The 20,248-nt window shown below is 38.8% G+C and overlaps 1 protein-coding gene across 2 annotated transcripts in view; it reads right to left on the bottom strand.

Annotated features, from left to right (window-relative positions):
- HOMER1 (homer scaffold protein 1) overlaps positions 1–20,248 on the bottom strand; it is a 92,874-nt gene that overhangs the window by 27,612 nt on the left and 45,014 nt on the right. The window lies entirely within an intron of this gene.

Raw genomic sequence — 20,248 nt, 5'->3', positions numbered from 1 at the left:
AGTACAAGAGGGAGAATGGGCCTTTAATGGATAATAGCAAAATACGGGCTTTATTGGCTCAGCTTATCATGCTATATAAAGAAATGCTGTTGTAACAGAGGTTTAGGTCTGATTGCACAGAAAATTATCTTTACAATGTCAGGTGCTGACAGGATCATATGTGCTTGTTACTGAGCAAAAGGTCAAAACACTCTTGAACATCTGATCATTGGTGTCAGCCACAGTATCTGGTGCGTGTGTTAACTTCAGACACGTCCACAGTCAGAACACACATGGTGATCCACCATCAAGGTAAAAGATTCAGAGTCATATATTTAACATCTATGGCATCCAGTAATTCAGTCACTACCACAGAACACTCCTAGAACAACTACTGGCTGGTATCATGCAGCCTAACTTTGACACCTCCTGAAAACTGAAGTAGGAGTCAATGATTACCCATACTTTAAGGTGAGTTGACCAATCAACATCAGGCCAATCTTTCTCACTGCGGATTAGTTACAACCCTAGTAAGTCACGGAGGAATAGCTTTGCTATCTGTCCATCTGTGACCTGAATAGAGTGCCAGAGGCTATAAATGCATGATTATCTTTCTCTGCAAAGTAGGTCACTTTAGGAAAATTAATCCGAAAAGCTCCAGTCACCATGTGTAGCCAGTTAGAGAAAGCTTGCAAAGACAGGGGGCGGGGAGGACACATTAATGAGCCGCATTCAGAATGAAGCTATTTTGAGAGATGCCTTCATGAAACAAAGAAACAAAAGCTGCTCAAATCAAAAGATGTTTCTGCTTTTTGAAACAGCATTGCTTATACATTGTTTGCCAGGTTGTATGCAGCACCAACACTGTAAAACATGGTTTAAGCTTTATTTCAGATTTACAGAAATACATGCAGAATTCTGCTTTATTAATATTTTATGGGTTTTAATGTTGGATTCATTGCATAAAATGAATTATATTTTTTTTTCTTACTACAGCATAGTCATGGTTTCAGAGAAATACAGTTACTCAAGAGCACATACTTTTTCTTCTTCAGGTGTCACTGTGATCTGCATTCCAGGTGTATGGTGAGAAGTGCTGTCTTGGGATAGAAAAAATGAGGAGGAATTCAGCGAGTAGAGAATGGAGTACTTTCACTACAAAATCTGGCATCTGGTATAGTAAATCCATAAGACTTGACAAATACGAGCAGAGTCCTTGTAGATGCTGCCTAATTTATAAATAGTGGCATGCGCTGGAAGCAGCCCAAGAGTCTGGTGGAGTGAGCATTACCAATCAGCGGGAGAGGCAAGTCAACCAGCTGGTAACCACACATTAGCTGTACTGGCAGCAAGGGGCGATCCTTTCTGACAGCCTTGCCAGAGAGCCTTACGGAGCAGCTCTTCACACTTAAGGAAGCAAAGAGGGATTGTGCATGATCTGGTTTTGTTACAGTAGTATCCCAGAGCTCTAGTGAAATCAAGTACTGCAGCTTCTTCTCTTTGTTTGGGTTTATGTATTTGGGATGGAATTCTGCACAAGGTCCTTATGAAATCCTCCATATGAAATGTGCTTCTGATAATGCTGAGGTCCCAGGCTGGAAGGGACAGATCTATGCAATGGGCTACACTTGCTATTAGCTACATTAGAATTATGTGACTGTCTTGTTAGATGGAAAGGTTGACACTGCTGACACAGAGAATGAGAGCAGCATCCCTCAAGGTATTCCTAAAAACTCAACAAGAATCCTGTTATCGTTTATGCTGAGAATGAAAGTTAAGCTCATCACTTCATGTCCTGGTTTAGAAGACATTTTAAACCAGAATCTGGGGAGTTTCACCCCTTTTCAGAGATTTCAAAAGGCATCTTCTGTGGCCATCTATTAAATGTGTAAAATTACTTCATGACAGAAAGGATTTAAACATGATGGTTTTAGAGTTTGTCCTGCTGCTAGTCTGAAGTATGCCCTTATTAACAATACGTAAGTTTCTCCCTCTTTTTTGAACATTCAAAGCAAAACTGAAATCAGAAACATTTAATTATGCTAATTAAATAAATTTAATTATACTAATGATATACTGAGTGGGAACTGAAAAAAAAGCAGTGGAGTGGATCAGGTCCTATGTCACCATTCCAGAAAGAGGCAAAAAAAAGACATTTTGAGTAGTTCTGCCATTTTAGTATTCATACAAAGCTGTTTGCCTTTACAGGCGCAGTGGATTCCGCCATTCAGAAGACTTTGAATTTATGGGACACAGTCATCTACAGCATAGTTACATAATTAAAGACCAGCAAAAGAGGGGGAACTATGGCAAGAATGACAGCTTTTGCTAGAAGAAAACTTTGGAAACTACAATAAAAAATGCCTCTTTACAGCTATTGCTGATTGTCTGGTCTGTATTTGTGAATAACTGGACACATAGAAAAGGAAGTCTTATCTGATAAACTGGAATTTATTAAAAAAGAGTAAATCCTCTCAAAATTATAATCAAGAGATAATTACCAGGGAATTGCTTTGAGTTAAATATTTTGAGGGAGGCCAATGAAAAACTAATTAATATTCAAAGAGATCCTTATCTTTAATTAGAGTATTCAAAAGAATTTTTAGCAAAGGAGGAGAGGTGCCCTGGGGAGAGAAGCAGGCACATTAACAGAGCATGAAAGATCTGTTCTTTTCTTTGGGATAAGGAATATCTACATGATCTCACTGGAGTTACATCAGCACAAAACCAGGGAAACATAGTTATGAATCAGCTCTTTAGACTGATTAAATGACAAATTTGATCATACCAAAAAGGCGAAGGAGGCCCATGAAGTATATCATACTTTAAGAAAGGTGACTAATGACAAAGACACACAGACCTACTGGGAAGTGAGAAAGGCTGAAATCAGCAGGTGAGAGCATGACTTTTCTCAGAGCCTATCATTCTCTACAAATGTTGAAGGTTTCTCCCACTCCAGGATATTTTTTTGTATCTTGCACACCACTTTCCTCAACCCAGAGCTACAATTTGCTTGAACTCCCAATTTCTATGTCAGTGTAGCAGACAGAAATGCAGAACCTTTTTCTGCAAATTTGGGCTTAGAGGTGCTTGCTATGGAGCTATTGAAGATTTCCCTTTCAAGGTGTTTCATATATGATATTTCACTTGTGTTCAAGTTCAGTTTGACCGTGCCCTTAGATTCTGAATCACCTGAAGTACCCAAAAGTACAGAAGTTGTCTTTCCAGGTCTGTTACAGGCAGTCCTGTTCCTAGGCATTTCTTGAGCTAAGCTTTATCAGCTCACTCAGGAAGGGTCAGTATCTTTGCAGATCAGACGGATGAAGATGACCAAAGAGGTAGACTAATGGTACAGACTCTTTCTACTACATAGCAGACAACTATACAATGCAAATTGGTGGCTATATCCTATTCAGACACAGCCTTCATTCATCACAGAGCCGATACAAACCACAACACAGAAGACCTTTCAAGCTTATCACTGAGGAATAGACTAGATAGTAAATCCTTCTTAAGGCAGGCAAATTTCACATACTTATTTTCTCTGGTAACCCAGCATGGTATTCCTGTAGGAAATAAAGCCAGAGAAAATATGCCCAAGAATGATGGTGTTCACTGCTTAGGGAAACACTACGCCAACAGCAACAGCAGAGCTCCTGAAAGGCACTCCATGGATGCAGAAGACTGTGTATGAAAACAAAATTAATGCTTCAGCTATGATCCTTACCAGCTGGGGCTTAGATCTCAGTCCTGACCCAAGCTGAACTGGGTAACAAAGAGAAAAGTCACTCTTCTCCACAAGAAACAACGAAGTTTCCAAGCTTCTTGTATCGTCTGCTAGCTTATGCTTTATGTATTTACATAGGTGTCATTTAGACTCTGTTTCTTACTAAATGTACACTGTTAAGAACAGTTTTATGCATTACTTTTGTACACTGTAACACAATGCAAAAGACTTGCATTTAACTTGAATCATCACAGTAGCACCAAGAAAAACCCTATTTTCATTGAAGAGGCTCAATTTTTATTTTAATTTTATTCTTCTAAAAAGATCTCAATTTTTGTCTTACTCATTTAATTTTATATAGTAAAGAGACAATAGGTTATCTCTTCCTGAAGGCCACAGATCATAAACCAAAATCAGTAACTCTGTCTTGTCACTTTCAGCCCCTTGCAGGAGCAAGTATAGCAAATCTTGCCAACCTAACATTAATCAGACCCTCTGAAAAATTAAAAAACATTTACCCTTGCTCCCTTATTGAAACTACTTATTGGTATCACTGGAAGTAGTTAATTCTTGCACCTATAATGTATCTCAGACTTTTCACAACTGATACCTGGGGTAAGATTTTTCAGTGCATTAAACACTAGACATAATTCCTTGCTGTGCTGTGGTGCTGAAAATTTCTAATGTTCCACAAACAGCATTTTCAAAAACAACCTAAGTTATTTAGGCACTTAGGTCCCATCTTCTAAAATTACTACATATTTGGTTCCAAAATAAGTCAAACTGACTTGGGCTCTTTATGGCACTTAGTCACTTTATGAAAGCAATTCGATGAAGTGGTTATTGGCAAGTCATACCAGGACACAGTGACCCTGACACTAAAATTATCTAAATTAGGACTACTTTCATTCTGAAACTCATTTGTTCACCCAAGAATTTAAAACAGTTTAACTGTAAATTCACACTTCGTATTTGGATGGATGAATTTTGCTGAGGCCCCTGGCGAGACAAAACCCTCTGTTTCTTTCAAAAATTCTACCCTATAACTGTTGTGTGCATTGAACCAACCTATGCTCTGTCAGCAATGTGACAGGAAAGAGTATTCAGCTGCCATACACTTCTGTCAGCTGGTCTCTCCTTTATTGAGTGCTATTCTGATTTTAAGTGTTTCACTGACTTGTGCTCTCAACTACATCTTCATGAGTTTGAGGAATTTCCCTAGCTTCACCACAGATCACTGTAGTAGTAAGAACAAAGAAAAACTCTTTTACCAGTGACCACACCTCCGCCAGTAAGCCCTGAGCTTCTGAAGGCCACAGGGGCTTGGGGGTTCACACTCTTTGAAAACTGCCCTGGTCCATCTCAGCTGGCCAGATCCCAAGCAGTTTGCACAGCGTCAAATTTAGCACCCTTCCATCTCTACAGCCTTCCAAGGCTCAATGTGATCTGCAACCCTCCCACGCCCATCTATAACACTTCTGGGCACACAACGCCCATTTGTGCTTTTGTGCAAGGAGAACAATTATGGTGGGTGGCAGTGCAGCCCTCAATCATTGCAGGTACGTGAAACTTGAAAAAGACTCCATACACAACAGTAACCGTGCCTTACAGCTGCAAGGACACTGCACGGACACAGAAGAGATCCAATGTCATTGCTATAACAAGTGGAAATGGTTCAGCCCACAGCCCGCATCGTCAAGGCCCAATTTTTTAGCTGTACAGATGTGTCCCATGAGGCTGCTGCTGTTACAGGTTGATTCTATGGAGCTCAACTGAGATTCTCAGCTTTGCAACAACAGAGTGAAGACAGTAAGAGTTATGCTCCGAGCAACTGCAGACACGTATAAGCAGTGAGGTGGCTGAAGGGACCTCTCCCAACCCTGTAAATCTGACATAAACCACATGCAAGGGGTGGAGGTCCTCAGCACAAGCCCCTGTCTGCATTTCTAAGTACTGTCAGATTTACCTAGAGTGTACTGTGCCTCTGCTGAACACAAAGGAGCTGTTACGAGTGGCTGAATGTGCAAGACTTGCAAGTCCCTATTTTAGATCTGAGTTGAACCTTCTCTTAGTGATATCACACGATAGCTCAGCTTCTAAAACACCTTAATGCTGGTTTCTGTGCTACTTTTCCATAGCAAAAAGTGACCTCAGCAGCTCAATCATTAAAGCTGCAGGGCCTCACAACTCCACTGCCAGCAACAGAAATACATTCTATAGAATGACAGAAATATGTGATTAGGCAGTTGCATAAAGATTCTGAATTATGATTATTTGGCCTCTACCCAGCTAGTGCATTAGGTTATCTTATAATATCAACTACTGGTGCAATTAATTTTTGCATTACCATTGCCAGTTTGCTTATCCCAGGTGAATACAATGACATGCATTAATCACACAGCACAAGAGATGAACTGTAAGTTTACATGCTGACAAAATAATTTTATTCCATTAAGAACCTGTGTGAGAGCATGGTAAATTTAATTAAGTTTCATTTATCTCCTGTGATAACCATACAATTACAAGAGTCAATAGTCTGTATATAAAGCCCAAACTAAATCATCTATGGAACTGTCAGAAATACTCTGAAAAGTAAGAAGTCACATGAACTGTATGATCACATTAAAGCATTTACTGACTGTATAGGTGTGATGAATACAAGTTCTAAGTGAGCTACAACACTTACAAGTGGATACTGCAGCTCATGCTTCTTTTCCATCCCAGCTTTTTAAGTGAATGGAGCATTAAATTTGCCTTGTTTAAACCAAATTTGAATCCAAGAAATGACTAATTTTCTTGCACTATGTTGATCCTAGAGTCAAATTTACTAAAAAAAAGATTAAATCAATGGAAAAAAGATTAAATTTAATACGTGAGAAGTCTGATACTGGCATTTTTTCTATGAAATACAGGTTACCACTCAGAGGAAGCAGTCCCCCTATATACGTTTCTCTGTCTCCCCTATTATAAAAAATACTAGTTTTTAAGAAAAAAAACCCCTAACACACCACCTTCCTTTATTCGTTGATAGTTGCTACTTCTTATTTGTTCAGTCTAGACTAAGTGACCTTAGTTTTCCCTCAGCTTCTCTTCAACATACATCAGATGATTTGGCTCAAAAACTCATCTGGAAGTTAAAATATAGTAATTTATAGACCTATTCTTCCCAAATCAACACTTAATTGTTGAAACGGTTTCAGAGAAGCACACAAAGCTTGGTTTCTCACTATTCTCCCCACTCCATCTTACTTAATTTGTCCAAACCTAAAAGGGATGCCAGAGTATGAAACGGCACATGAATTTTGCTAGTTGTGCTTTTACAGACAGCAGAACAGGTGCTGAGTTCCCACCCTCTCACAAGGCTATGCCTAGGTGCTACAATGCTGTTTCAGTGTATTTGTTTGTCCTCTAATATTGTGAGCTGTATTTCACTTTCCCTGATGAGACACCTAGCCTAGAAAAAGGGTAGACAAACAGCATGATCTGAAGATGTTTAAAAGTCAGCTTTCCTGAGCCTCCCACTATGCTGAACCTCCCACAATGCCCAGCACCAAGGATCTCTAAGGTGCTAAAGCAGAATTAAACAGTGTTGTCCTGTAATTACATTAGTTAAAAATTTCAGAGTATTTCCTAGATAAAGCGAACAGTTACGTCACAGCCAAACACAGTGATCAGTCAGATCACACTTTTGGCATGTAGGAAATTATTTTAGCTATCCTCTTAAAATTCAGGGCAACCGAATATATTGCCTACATGAAAAAGCATTTGGCTTCAGACAACAAACCTCTATCTTATTTCTATCCTATTTTCACTGTAGTGAGGGGGAAAAAAAACCTTTATTCTTTTTCCTTTGACAAACTACAGATTTGAGTAAATCACTCTAATTCAGTCAATTTAGGTTTTGGTTTAGGTTCGGTTTTTTTTGTTTGAGCCACGCTTCTTAAATAAAATTACTTCTTAATTTCCTGTGTGGTTGCAGTCTCCCAGAAAAAATGGTTTTCACTATTCTAACTTTAATTTAGAAATCAAATACTTTGCATTTCATGATAGGAAGACAGAACATCATTACACCATAGTGCCACAGAATAAAATCTGGAATGGCAACAATCCCCACAACAGAAATTCATCATGACAGATGGAACACACGTAATGCTTTATTATTGTGTACTTGAGACAACAGAGTCCTAACAACCTGGATATTTTATTCTGGCACCTTCACCCAGCTTCAGCTTCCTTTATCTGCCAAATGGCTTAAGAGCTGATTAAAAAAAACCCTCTTGCAGTCTAGTTCATTGCTGATTTGTGCCAACCCAATTCATTACAGACAAAACTTGATGGATGTTTGGTGTCACTGTGAAATACTTTTATGATGCTTATGAATTGCCATTTTTCCACATCTTACCAAAGTGCTATTCAGCAACAAATGTTTTGTTTGTTCAGAACTCTGATCAAAACAAACCACTTTCTGTCTGTACTACAAAATGTCACTGGCATCTGCAGTGGTATTAAATGAACTCAAAAGATGTGATTCTTTAGGTACAGAAAGCTTCCCTAAAGCGTAAAGTGGATGGAAAACTACAGGAAATGTTGATCTCTATTTCCCCATATTTCCCATTTTACCCTTCAAGCTCTTACCTCAAGAAGAGAATATACCAAACAAGATACTCTGCTTCTGTGTTTACATGTGCCTGCACCTAATGTCTACCCATGTAGGAAGGAGATTGATGCTATCGAAGCTCCACTGCAAGGGTTTCGCCTACTACAATGCAACAGAAAATAATCAACAGCCCAGAATTATGTTCAGTGACACAACTTGTTCAGGTGGAGCTTGAATACTGTTTGCACATTCAGACACATTCTGAAATGGCTTACAATAAGGCAACTTTGGACTTCTACGTTATCAGTGAGCTTTTACTCTGGTCTTCCAGGGGCTTACACTATCTGAACAAGGAACCATGACCTGAGACCGGGGATTCCTAATGAAACAGCTCACCACGTAAAATTTAAGGCTGGACCTGGTGAAGAGGGCTTAGTGGATGAAACCCACCTTCCCCAAGTTTAGATGTTTAAAAGCTAAGAGAGATTAAGTATCCTGGTTCATCTTACCAGTGTTAGGTGCTTGTCTAGGAGGAAACCCATCAGGCACTTTGGAAACCCCTCAGGCAGAATTTTTCTGACCTCAGTGTCACATGGATGTGGCAGAACTTGCTGGCTCTCTCCATGAGGACACAGGCCACAGCAGTTTCCAAAGGAATTCCTACCTTAACTAAGTTTACTTGTAAAGTCTGCTTCTAAGTAAGGGAGAAATCTTTAGCAATCTTAATTCATCTGACAAAAACGACACACTCCAAAGAGTACCATATTAGTAAAACAGGATGGATCTTTTGGATTAGACTTAAAACCAAGTTTTTTACTTCATGTGAGAATTAAGAGGTCCTTGTCCTTGGCCCTGCATCTCTTGCAGGGATACAGAACGATCCCTCATAGAATATACAGCTACACAGCTTATGAATTTCAGTCAGCTCTATAACAGACAAATTCTAAAAAAAATAACTTTGATGAAAACTATTTTTTGTCTACGAAACTCATTTAAATATGAAATCATTCTTAAAAAATATACCAAGTTGGTAAGCATGCTATGTATTTTTAATATAGATTTCTAAACTGCTTTAGCAAACTGCAGGTTTTAAATATGCATTCTTTCAAGGAGCAGGCAGAGATAACCCATTTGGCTGAATCCTACCAATAAATACATAATACCAGCAAGTGGCTTAACCAAGTTTCCCATGGTTTCTCTGCAACATGCAGACAACTGCATGTTGGCTCTGAACTGGAGAAACAGAGCACAGTTAATTCCTAAGCTACATGCACCTTGGAGCGAGCGTCCAATCCTCCATTCTGTGTGACCACTGGGCCTGCACCAGTTGCTCAAGGTACAGTTGTTAACTGCAGTAGCTAATTCTGAAGCATCCGAGAGGTAACAAAAAAAATGAGATCTGCAGTCACATCCTAAACTGTGCTTCTTTTCAATCAAAACAGTATTTGGGATAGCAGAACATCTATCTCATATCTTCAACAGGAAAAGAATTCATAACTTAAGAATTTGTTGTCAGCTGTCATTGACAATGGACAATTGCCTAGGAGAAAGTTATCTAGTTGATTAAAAAACAGCTAATTTTTAAGTCCATATGGGCTTCCTTAACACTATCTACTTACTTAACAAATGGCAAAACCCACGGATCCAAGGATCCATGTAGCACATTTTAGGTCCATCCACGACTAGTAATTCATCCAGTCTTAAAATGGAAACACTTCATGACTTAAGATGCTTGGCATCTTGTAACACATGTCAGATGTAACATAAATTCCCCTACCCCGTATCTAAGAGTATCCTAGTAAATGTCGGTAGGAACAGAATGAGCAACAGGCACTTCAGCTTAAACACCTGCAGAAGATGGTTCTAGACAGATTGATACTGGTTTCATCTCCAGTGTGAGTTGTTACAAGGATGAAGGTATGGTTATTTATATCCTGATTGGAAGTCTGGGAAAAATGAGTTCTACATTGTTTTAGAAAATAGCAGTAATTCAGTCATTAATGATGTCATCACAGATGCATGTGTATCATCAGGCCTTCCAGACAGTAGTGAAACCACAAACATACAGCATATGTAGGATTTCAGAAGTGAATATCCCTATATATATATGTGTAGCTTCCCACATGAGTAGTATATGTATCTCATGATCCACTATTACAACCAAGATAACACAGGAGGCAAAGTAACTTGTTGGTATGAGTAAGAGAAGGACTAAACTGGTATCAATCAGATGTATTCAGAAGATTTACCTTCATTAAAATGTACTCAATTACAGTTTTCTCTCCCTTCCTTTCTTTAAAAAAATACTTCCAGTATTCCACTGGGTTTAGACCTGCTGCCTAAAAACTTCCCATATGTCTTTTATTTCAGAATAAAGCAGACAGATGAGATACAGCAACACACAGATCTTTCAAAAGAGCAAGGAGCAGCGCAAACAGACACTATACCTGGCACAGATCGCCTCGTGCAACCTCCCTGCCACGGATGTCTTTCACTAGCAGAGGCTGCACAAAGCCCCATCCAACCTGGCCTTAAACACTCCCAGGGAGGGGGCATCCACAGCTTCTCTGGGTAACAAGTTCTGGTGTCTCATCACCCTCACTGTAAAAAATCTGAGTGAAGATACTCAAGTACTTGAGCAATTTAACAACTGGAGGTATTTCTTCATTAAAAACAGACTTCACAAATGTAAAGTGAAGGTGGCAGGTTTACATGGACTTTAAAAGAGTAAGGCTGTATTTTGAAAATAAGTTGTTGCTATGAGTTAAAACGTTCTGGTACATTAAAACACATTTTAATGTACCAAAATTCCGCAAGTTTTCTCTTGCTGAGTTTTCTAAAGCTGGTTTTTAGCTTCTGGACTTTGAACTCAGAACTCTTCAGCAACACTTCAGTTTCCTTTCTTTCTAACGAATATAACAGAGGCTTTCTTCCATTACTGGGATGTCTGGAAGTTACACAAGTTCATCCATGTTTTGTATATTGATTTTAGAAACTGATCTGAAGTTGACAGTGAATCTTGAGATGAGCAAAATACACAAGAATCAAAATCAAGATAGTGATGCAGATTCTTCTGCGGCACACTTAAAAGTCAACTGAAGGCCACAAATCTTCAGTTCTCTTCAACTTACTTTCTCTAAAACTGTGTAACCTTTTCAATAATTTCTGTGTGGATGGAAACATCCACCCTGAAACCCAAATGTGGACTATTCTCCATTTTCATAGAACCAGATTATAACTACAAAGTCTATTTAGAGGAAGAAAGCAGTAAATGAACAGATCTGGAAAAGCCTTTTAGCATTTGTCTTCCCATATAGATGGTTGCATAAGCATTGTATTTTGCATTGGTAAAGATAAGTGGACAAAGTCTTGCACTTTAAATGAAGCAGCTACACACAAGGTACTGTATGATACTCTTACCTGGAGAACACACTGCCCTGGCCAAGTCTTGATACAAACAGTTAAAATTCCAGGCTCCAAAAAAGCCCCCAGCCTCCGCATCAAGAATTAATCTCAAGCTGAATCACAGAATCAACTAGGTTGGAAAAGACTTTTAACATCATCAAATCCAGCTATTACTCCAGGACTGCCAAAACCACCACTAAACCATGTCACTAAGGGCCTTATCTACATGTTTTTTGAACACTTCCAGTGATGGTGATTCAACCACTTCCCTGAGAGGACTGCTCTAATGCATGACTACCCTTCTGGCAAAGTAAGTTTTCCTAATACCCAGTCTAAGCCTCCCTTGGCTCAGCTTGAGCCCATTTCCTCTTGTCCTATCAGTTGTTACTTGGGAAAAGAGACGAGCCACCTACCTCCTCACTGTATCCTCCCTTCAGGTAGTTGCAAAGAACAGCAAGGTTCCCTCTGAGCCCTCCCTTCTCCACACTGAACAACCCTAGTTCCCTCCGCCACTCCCCATCACACTCGTGCTCCAGACCCTTCACCAGCCCCATTGCCCTTCTCTGGGACCACTCCAGCTCCTCCATGTCTCTCTTGTAGTGAGAGGCCTAGAACTGAACACAGGATTGGCCACACTATTGCTGATACAGGCCAGGATGATGTTGGCCTTCTTGGCTGCCTGGGCACAAGCTGCCTCATGTTCAGCTCCTTCAATCAGCACTCCCAGGTCCTTTCCCATGAGCAGCTTTCCAGACACTCTTCCCCAAGACTGCAGCGTTGCATGGGGTTGTTGTGGCCCAAGTGTAGGACCCGGCCCTTTGCCTTGTTGAACCTCATACCACTGACCACAGCCCATCAATGAAACCTGTCCAGATTCCTCTGCAGAGACTTCCTATCCTCCAGCAGATCAACACTCCCACCCACCTGGGAGTCACCTGCAAATTTACTGAGGATGCACTTGATCCCCTCATCCAGATCATCAGTGAAGATACTAAACAACACTGCCACTAACACTGAGCCCTGAAGGACACTCACTAGTGACTGGTCACCAACAAGACGTGACAGCATTTACCACCACTCTTTGGGCTCTGCCATCTTTTTGACTCAGCAAAGAATACACCTGTTCAGGCCATAAGCAGCCAGATTGTCCAGGAGAATGCTGTGGGAAATGGTGTCAAAAACTTTACTGAAGTCCAAATAGACAATGTCCACAGTCTTTCCCTCATCAACCAGGTGGGTCACCTTGTTATAGAAGGAGACTGGGTTCGTCACAGAGAACCTGAAGGTATAGGCATGAAGGGGTCACATTACCCTAGTTGTGAAATACTTCCATGTGTCAAGTTTCTTAACCAATGGGAAAGAGTGAAGTCCAAGTGATCAGACTTTGTGAAAAATATGTCTGTCCTACAAACATCCCCTCTGCTTTCCTCCCCCTCCCCCAAGGCTTTTTTTCAAAGGTCATGACTGTTAGAAAACTCATTTGAGTCTCAGGGGATGAATAGCTATGCAGGTTTATTTTTTCCCTGGTAATTTCAGGTGTTACTGGCTTTCTGCCTGTTTCTTTAGTAGGTGGCTGAAAAATGGTAAATATGCACTGAGGCTTCCAATCCAAACAGGGCATGACACCTGCAGTTTTATCTAGCCACAGATGACTTTAAAACAAAAAGTAGTGATACAAAGTGGCTATTTCCTCTCAAAATTTTTCGTTGGTTTTTTTTTTCTTTTTTTTCTGAAGAGTAGTGTGCACTGTAACCTGCAGCATTTCTTTCGTATTTGTTCTCTTTGATACTAATGGCACCTCTCAGTTTGCGGGGGGGGGAAGGTTTGCAAGATGAAAAGACACAGTAGTTGGAAATGTTGACCTAACTTCAGCAAAATTTACCCAGAGAGATCTCTGGTGTTGACCAGAGTGGACCATGGAGTCCTTTTCGGTGGCTGGTGTTCAGTTTGCAGCTTATCCCTACTTACTGCTTGAAAGGTTTTCTATGATGACTCTTACTGATGGGAGTAAAGAAAACATGAGGTATCAACTGCCTACATAATATAGTCTGTAATTCTTCTTCTTGAAAGGATTATTGCATGCTTGATCTTACAACTCACAAAACAGCAGATTCTAAATCATATATGTACCAATCATACCATAAAACAAACCTCACAGACACTGCCCACAATTTTAAACAAGCATACGCTCTAGTATCAGAATGTACAATAGAATAAAGAGAATAGCTCCTCCATGGATGACTAAAAATGACCAAAGTCACTGCATGCTAACAGTAGACTCCTAAAATGAGTAACATGTTTCAGAGAACTGTATTCTTGAAAATACCTAAAAAAAATTAATGATTGTGAATTAATCGATGCAACCAAAAAACCTCGGAAAACATTTATCCTGCTGCATCTGATTCAGTATTAAATATCATATATCCCAGTTCACAGACCCAATGCTTACAATTGCTTAAGTATTATCAGTATTTAAATTTCAGTCATACTTTGGATAGCCTGAACATTACAAATGTATTTTACAAAATAAAAGTTAATTCCCTAAGCAAGATAGTTCCTTCCCTCCCCCCCCATTTTTACTGGGCTTTTAATTATGCATGTGATTAAAGGGTGAAAAATTACATAGGACAAATAGTATGGTTTTTGTTTGGTTTTATTTGGGTTTTCTTGTTTGGTTTTAATAAAGTTGCATAGTGATTGCATTCCTTTTCTAAGAAGGTACTCAAGAGTTATGTTTCAAGAATGCTCACTTTTTTCTGAGGACAGTATCTATATAATCTAATTTGAAACATCCAGGTCACGTTGCCTGAATTGCCCCTTGGAGCTCTCACTAAATAAATGGCAGGAAGAAGATAATTGACATGCTCCAAACTAAAATGTGCTCAGATGCACAAGGGAGATGGTGAAATTACTCTCTTAAGTGTTTTGTCTCTCATCCATTCCCGCAGCCATTAAAATTATTTCAATTAGTTTGAGAGTTTCTTCATTTCGAAGACCTACGCAACACAAACACCAAGACCATTCTTTCAATAGCAGACACAATTCATCTCCACCTCTGCTCCCATTACTAAAGAAACTTATGAAAATATTACAGGGTGAGCTGTACTGTGCTGTTTGACATGCTACTGGTTTAAAACTATGTAATGATTCACCACGTGTTCCAAACAGACTTTAAAGAATTTTCAGAAATTATTAGTCCAGAAAGTCAGATACATGAAAAAACTGGATGAACACAAGGTAAGATTTTCCTTTCAAATTAATAATTTCCTACCAAGAACTTTTATTTTGAAGGACAGCCTACTTGAGCTAGATCCTGGCAGTTTAGGCAGAAGTACAGGAGTGTGGGGAAGCAGCAGGAATTTCGTCAGGGAGCGGTGAGCAATCCCTGCCTGTGTGCTAGTTCCAGAGACCACCAGACTCTTGCTGGTGGAGCACAAGAGGCTGAGGAACAGCATAGCTATGCCTTTCACATCAAAGAGATGTTGGTCGAGGTGAAGTCAAGACCTACATCTAAGTTGCTGTTTCAGGCAGTCCTTTGCTTGCACTGACAGCAGGAACATATTACCTTTGAGTTTCTTTTCTGAGAAATAACAATCCTTTCTCAACAGACTAACTGGATTTACCAGAGCTTCTTCAGTGTGCCTTAAATTGTCACAGGTAATTACAGTACTGTGCAACATGAGGACAGTTACTGCCTTTGATGTTATAGAGAAACCCTTTTTAAAACCCTGGCTTTATCAGTCCACATTCTAGAAGGTTTTCAAAACCCAACTGGATAAAGCTTAGTGCAGCCTGGTGTGATCTCATAGCTGACCTCTGAGCAGGAACTTGGGTTGAAATGCTCCTGAGCTTCCTCAGAAGAAGAAATTATCCTATGATCAGGTTAGATAACATTCCAAAACAAAACAAGCAAAAAAAAGTAATACGTACCCCTAGGACTATCTGGTAAGGAAGCTATGCACAACCCTACCAAAAAACCCCCACCCAAATACAAGGATTTGAGTACAAATTCAAATTACAAAGCACCACAAAACCAACTCAAAACTTTTCCTCAAAGCCAACTGAACAGTTCAGCATGATCCCCAATATATCTTTACTGTAATATAACTAACATATTTAAGGTTGTAGAAGTAAGTAGTTTTAATACACAAAGTGAAAAATCTACTAAACAGATTTCTGCATACAACTTTTAATAGAAACTCGGTGAAGGAACACAAGCTAGCAGCAAGATTTTTGTTTTTTCTTTGTTGTACAGTATTGGATTTACATGCAGCATCATTAAATGGTAAGATATTTAGACAATAACTAATATATCTAAGATATTAACAATATCTAAGATATTAACATCATTTGAAGTAAATCCATTTCCACTAACGCAATGAATCAAAATTCCCTATTAAAAATTTGCTTGAATACAAAAATAGGAATTTTAACGAACAAGCAACAAACACACATATACATATTGTCTGATCAAAACATCATGTAATTGAAAATCCAAGTTTATGTATTACAAGGAAAAAATGAGGTAACAGGGTTAAGCAATGGTTGACAGAAAACTGAAGACTTCCAAGATTTGTCCCAGAAGAATCCTCTTACATTTTGTTTCTGAAAGTGTATTTTATCAACTTTGTTAAGGTGCCAAATACAGAATAAAGCTTGTTATAAACAAATATATTCTCTCTTCAACAGTGAAAGAACAGGTTCACCAAACAGTTACCAAAAGCTCCAAGCAGCAGCTGCAGAGTTCGCCAAATACATTATTCAGTTTTAACATTGGAATTATATTCTAAGGCTGAATAAGTTTAGTACACTGTTTCTCTGTGCTCATTCAGATGACCTGAAATTGTGTGTTATGCAACATCAGGATTAAAAATTTTATTTAAAAAACAGTCACATCAGAAGTAGTAAAAAAAAATTTCATAGCTTCTCTCCAGACCCCATTTTATGATCAACAGTTTTCAGTTTGGAAGAAGAAACAATAATCAACTCTAAGAATGTGGAAAATGTTTTTTAGAAAGGAAGATGTCTTAAGAATAAAAAGACATACTTCTTTTAGTCTTAGTTATTTTAAATATTAGATTTGATTAACCAGCTTCTATCAGAGAAACAAGCCTTCCTGGACTTGCTATCATTCAGGAAAGGACTGATCAGTGTGTCAGCTGAGATTTTGAAAAATTCTAATGCCAGGCTTAGGCTACATTTGTTCTGGCAGCATTATTCATGAGAGCAGTGCTCAGGCTATAATATATTTTAGGATGTGGGAGCTCCCAAGTAATATTACTTCATAATTCAACATTAGCAATCATAGATGGTTAAAAAAAAAAAAAGAAAAGCAAGATGTTTAATTACAAGAGTTTATCTACTGTGCAAGGTTTGTAACTGTGAAATATCCTTATTTCTCAAGTAGTTGACTAGAGTAACACTGCTTGTAAACAGACTTCTGCTCTATTATGCTAATGGGATATTAATAGTATTTTAGACATATACTGGAGAATTTGCATTTCAATACTTACAATTATTTACTGGAATAATGAGAAATTTGTGTTCCAATAACAAAACTCTGGTGAGTTCATAGATTCATAGAATAGTTAGGATTGGAAAGGACCTTAAGATCATCAAGTTCCAACTATTGGCTTTCAGCTTCTAAGTACAAGTGGTCAGAAAATAACTATAAATACCAATGTAGTCTACACTTAACTCTGCGGAAGTAACACGCCACATCAACTTACAGCAAGACATAAACAGCACAGAGAACACTTGCAGAAGAGGACATACATATCTGGCCAGTGAGGATGTGTTAGAACAAAATCAAACTAAACATTTTTCAGGCATGCAGATTAAAAATGGCAACTAGTAAGATGCAGTCTTAAGTATGACCTCCACATCAGCGATGTCTGACCTTGTGAACTCCTGTCTGACCCTTTCAGTTCATACAAAGACATGAAAACCCCTTACCTGTATCACTGCTCTGGGAGATGCGCCTTCAAACCTTTAACTCTGTCCTCTGCCACAGACACCAGCACTCAGTTGAGCCTGGCAATCCCCTCAGCAGCAACTCACTTCCCAGCTCACCAGCCACCCTCATAGCTGCCTCATAGCTACCTGGGCCCCTGCTGTGCAGCCCCTCACATGCCTTCACTGAGGACCACTATTTTTGGTTCTTTACAGGGTAAGTATGTACCGACAGTGCCAGAGCACAATATAACTCTCCTATTCATGGAAGAAATTAACTGCTTTGGTACTGTTTCAGTGAAGCATAGGCAGCTTCAGTGGCTCTGAGAGTATAAGTGTATAATGTATAAAGCACTACCACAAAGAAGACAACACTCGAATGCCCTTCCAGCATTACCCTCCTCACCCAGAAGAATCAGCTAAAGTTCACCTTTGCCTAAAAGAAGGGTGCAGGAGGAAGAGGCTCAGTGATGGGCAGGAGTTACCAGGGTGCACAAGGAAAGGGCTCAGTTCAGCAGCTCCTCTCCATCATATATGGAGTGACAACAACACACAGCATCATCAGCAGTGCAGGGAATGAGCAGCACAGTCCCTTTCCATTCCCAACACATGAAAAGCCCAGGGAGTCCCCATATATAGGGGTGTAAGGTTTTAAATTTAACTCTTTTTTTTTTTTTCCTTTAAATAAGGCAAGCAGATTGCCTGCACAGAGCACACTTTCAGCCAGCACAAGCAGCTATGTATGTCTATCAAGTTGCCAATTCAGTATTATGAAATACCTCTACAAAACGTGTCCATTTAACCTGGACTAACACGATCCTGAAAGCTTCACTTTCCATCTTTCATGCATGTGTTTCATGCATCTTTATTTCTTTATAATAAATAAAGAACCTTTATTTATTTATACTGAAAAACATATCTAGTAAAAAATCTAATTTATTTCAAAGCTTTTTAAAAATTTGCATTTTCTTCAGCAATAGCTCACTAACAAACCCGAAGCTATCATTAGCAACACAAAACTCTGGTCTTTTCAGAATCATCATGAGAAATGACCCTCAAAATGCAGAACTACTGTAGGAAAACCAATTCAAGCTAGTGGTATTTAACAGGATAAGAACTAAAACTAGGCACTCACACTGCATACAAGAAGTAGACAGAAAAATGCAAAACACATGAAGGTTTCATAACCTCTATTCTACACCACCAAAAATTACAACTGGGTTGTTCCAAAGCAAATCTTCAGTCATGCTCAATGCAGAGCAAAGCTTAGTTACTACACTGACATAAGAGAAAACACAGTTGCAGAATGACTGGAGATCTTGCGGCTATCAGTTAAAAGAAGGAAAAAAAAAACCACACCAAAAAAACGAAACGACACTGCTCATGTGGACTTTATCACAACTCCTTTCCACAAAAACATTGATAGAGAATTTCAACACACAAATAGTTCAAATGAACTCACTACAGAACACTGACAAATGTGCAACACTTGCAATACTCCTTCAACATGCACACAGCACTCTTACAAAGGACCATTGCTTCTAGAATATTTAATAGATGCACTAGTGACAGGTGAAGTATAAAAATAAACACAATCACTCTGTTAAAAAAATTAGTGCAAAACTGTAACTTTCTCATTTGAAAATGTACATTATTTCCAGATACATTTGGTACCAGGAAGTCCTGCACAATTGCATCACTGCTCATTCTGAATTGCATGACAGACCTGAAGTCCTAGTAATCCCCAGTCTTTGATCTTTTAAAACTCTATTTAAACTGAATTAGACAATGTTTAAAAATATATATCTAGTATTTCTAGCTCTGTTCTAAGTTTATCAAATGTTTCAGTTACTTTCCACAGTCTCAATACATTGTGCTTCACTGAGAGTGACTCATTTACAACAATTTCTGATAGGTGAGATCCATCTTAACTCATTATTTGTATAGTTAAAGTCCTATATAATTAAATAGAGAGTCTTTGCTTTCTTAAAGAACAGAGCATAACACTCCTAATGCAACAAAATGTAATTCAGTTTGAAGCAGAACTACACTTCTCTTGTATTTTAAAATAAGTTGAAAAATGTTTTCAACTGTCAAGAGAACTGTTCAGTTAGAGGCTGCTTTAAACTTCGTAATTCAGAAGTGCTGTAAGAGACTCTTTTCTTCCAACAGCTCACCAATGAAAGGCTAACATCCAGTCCCAGCAGTCATTTAAGGAATGTGTGCAAAAATGATTTAATTGGCATATTCTATGAAGCAGTTAATTTTACTAATATCTCAGACATAGAAATAATGCTTCCTGTTAAAGGGACACCTACGCTACCCAGTGCTCAAGGGCTCACGTTAAGATGATTAAACTCTGAATTAATATTCCCCCAAATCTTACTCCAAGATATTTTCTCATACCTGCTTTTTTCTTAAAACAAAAAAAATAAAATTGAGCAAATGTAAAAGTTAGTCCATTTTTTTTGGGGGGGGGGGCTGGGTTTGGTGGTTTGGGAGTTTTTTCATGCAAAATGGGAGAAGGTCCCTTTAACAAGGAAGGAGACAGGTATCACTTAATCAGGATGCGGGAATGGAATCTGTAC

Source organism: Neopsephotus bourkii, unplaced genomic scaffold (genome assembly GCF_033783945.1).
Source record: "Neopsephotus bourkii isolate Nb327-2 ecotype Australia unplaced genomic scaffold, CSIRO-AGI_Nbou_v1 NB_1740, whole genome shotgun sequence".
NCBI lineage: Eukaryota > Metazoa > Chordata > Aves > Psittaciformes > Psittacidae > Neopsephotus > Neopsephotus bourkii.
Note: the sequence above shows the minus strand (reverse complement) of the source record. Positions and strands in the feature narration are given on the sequence as shown.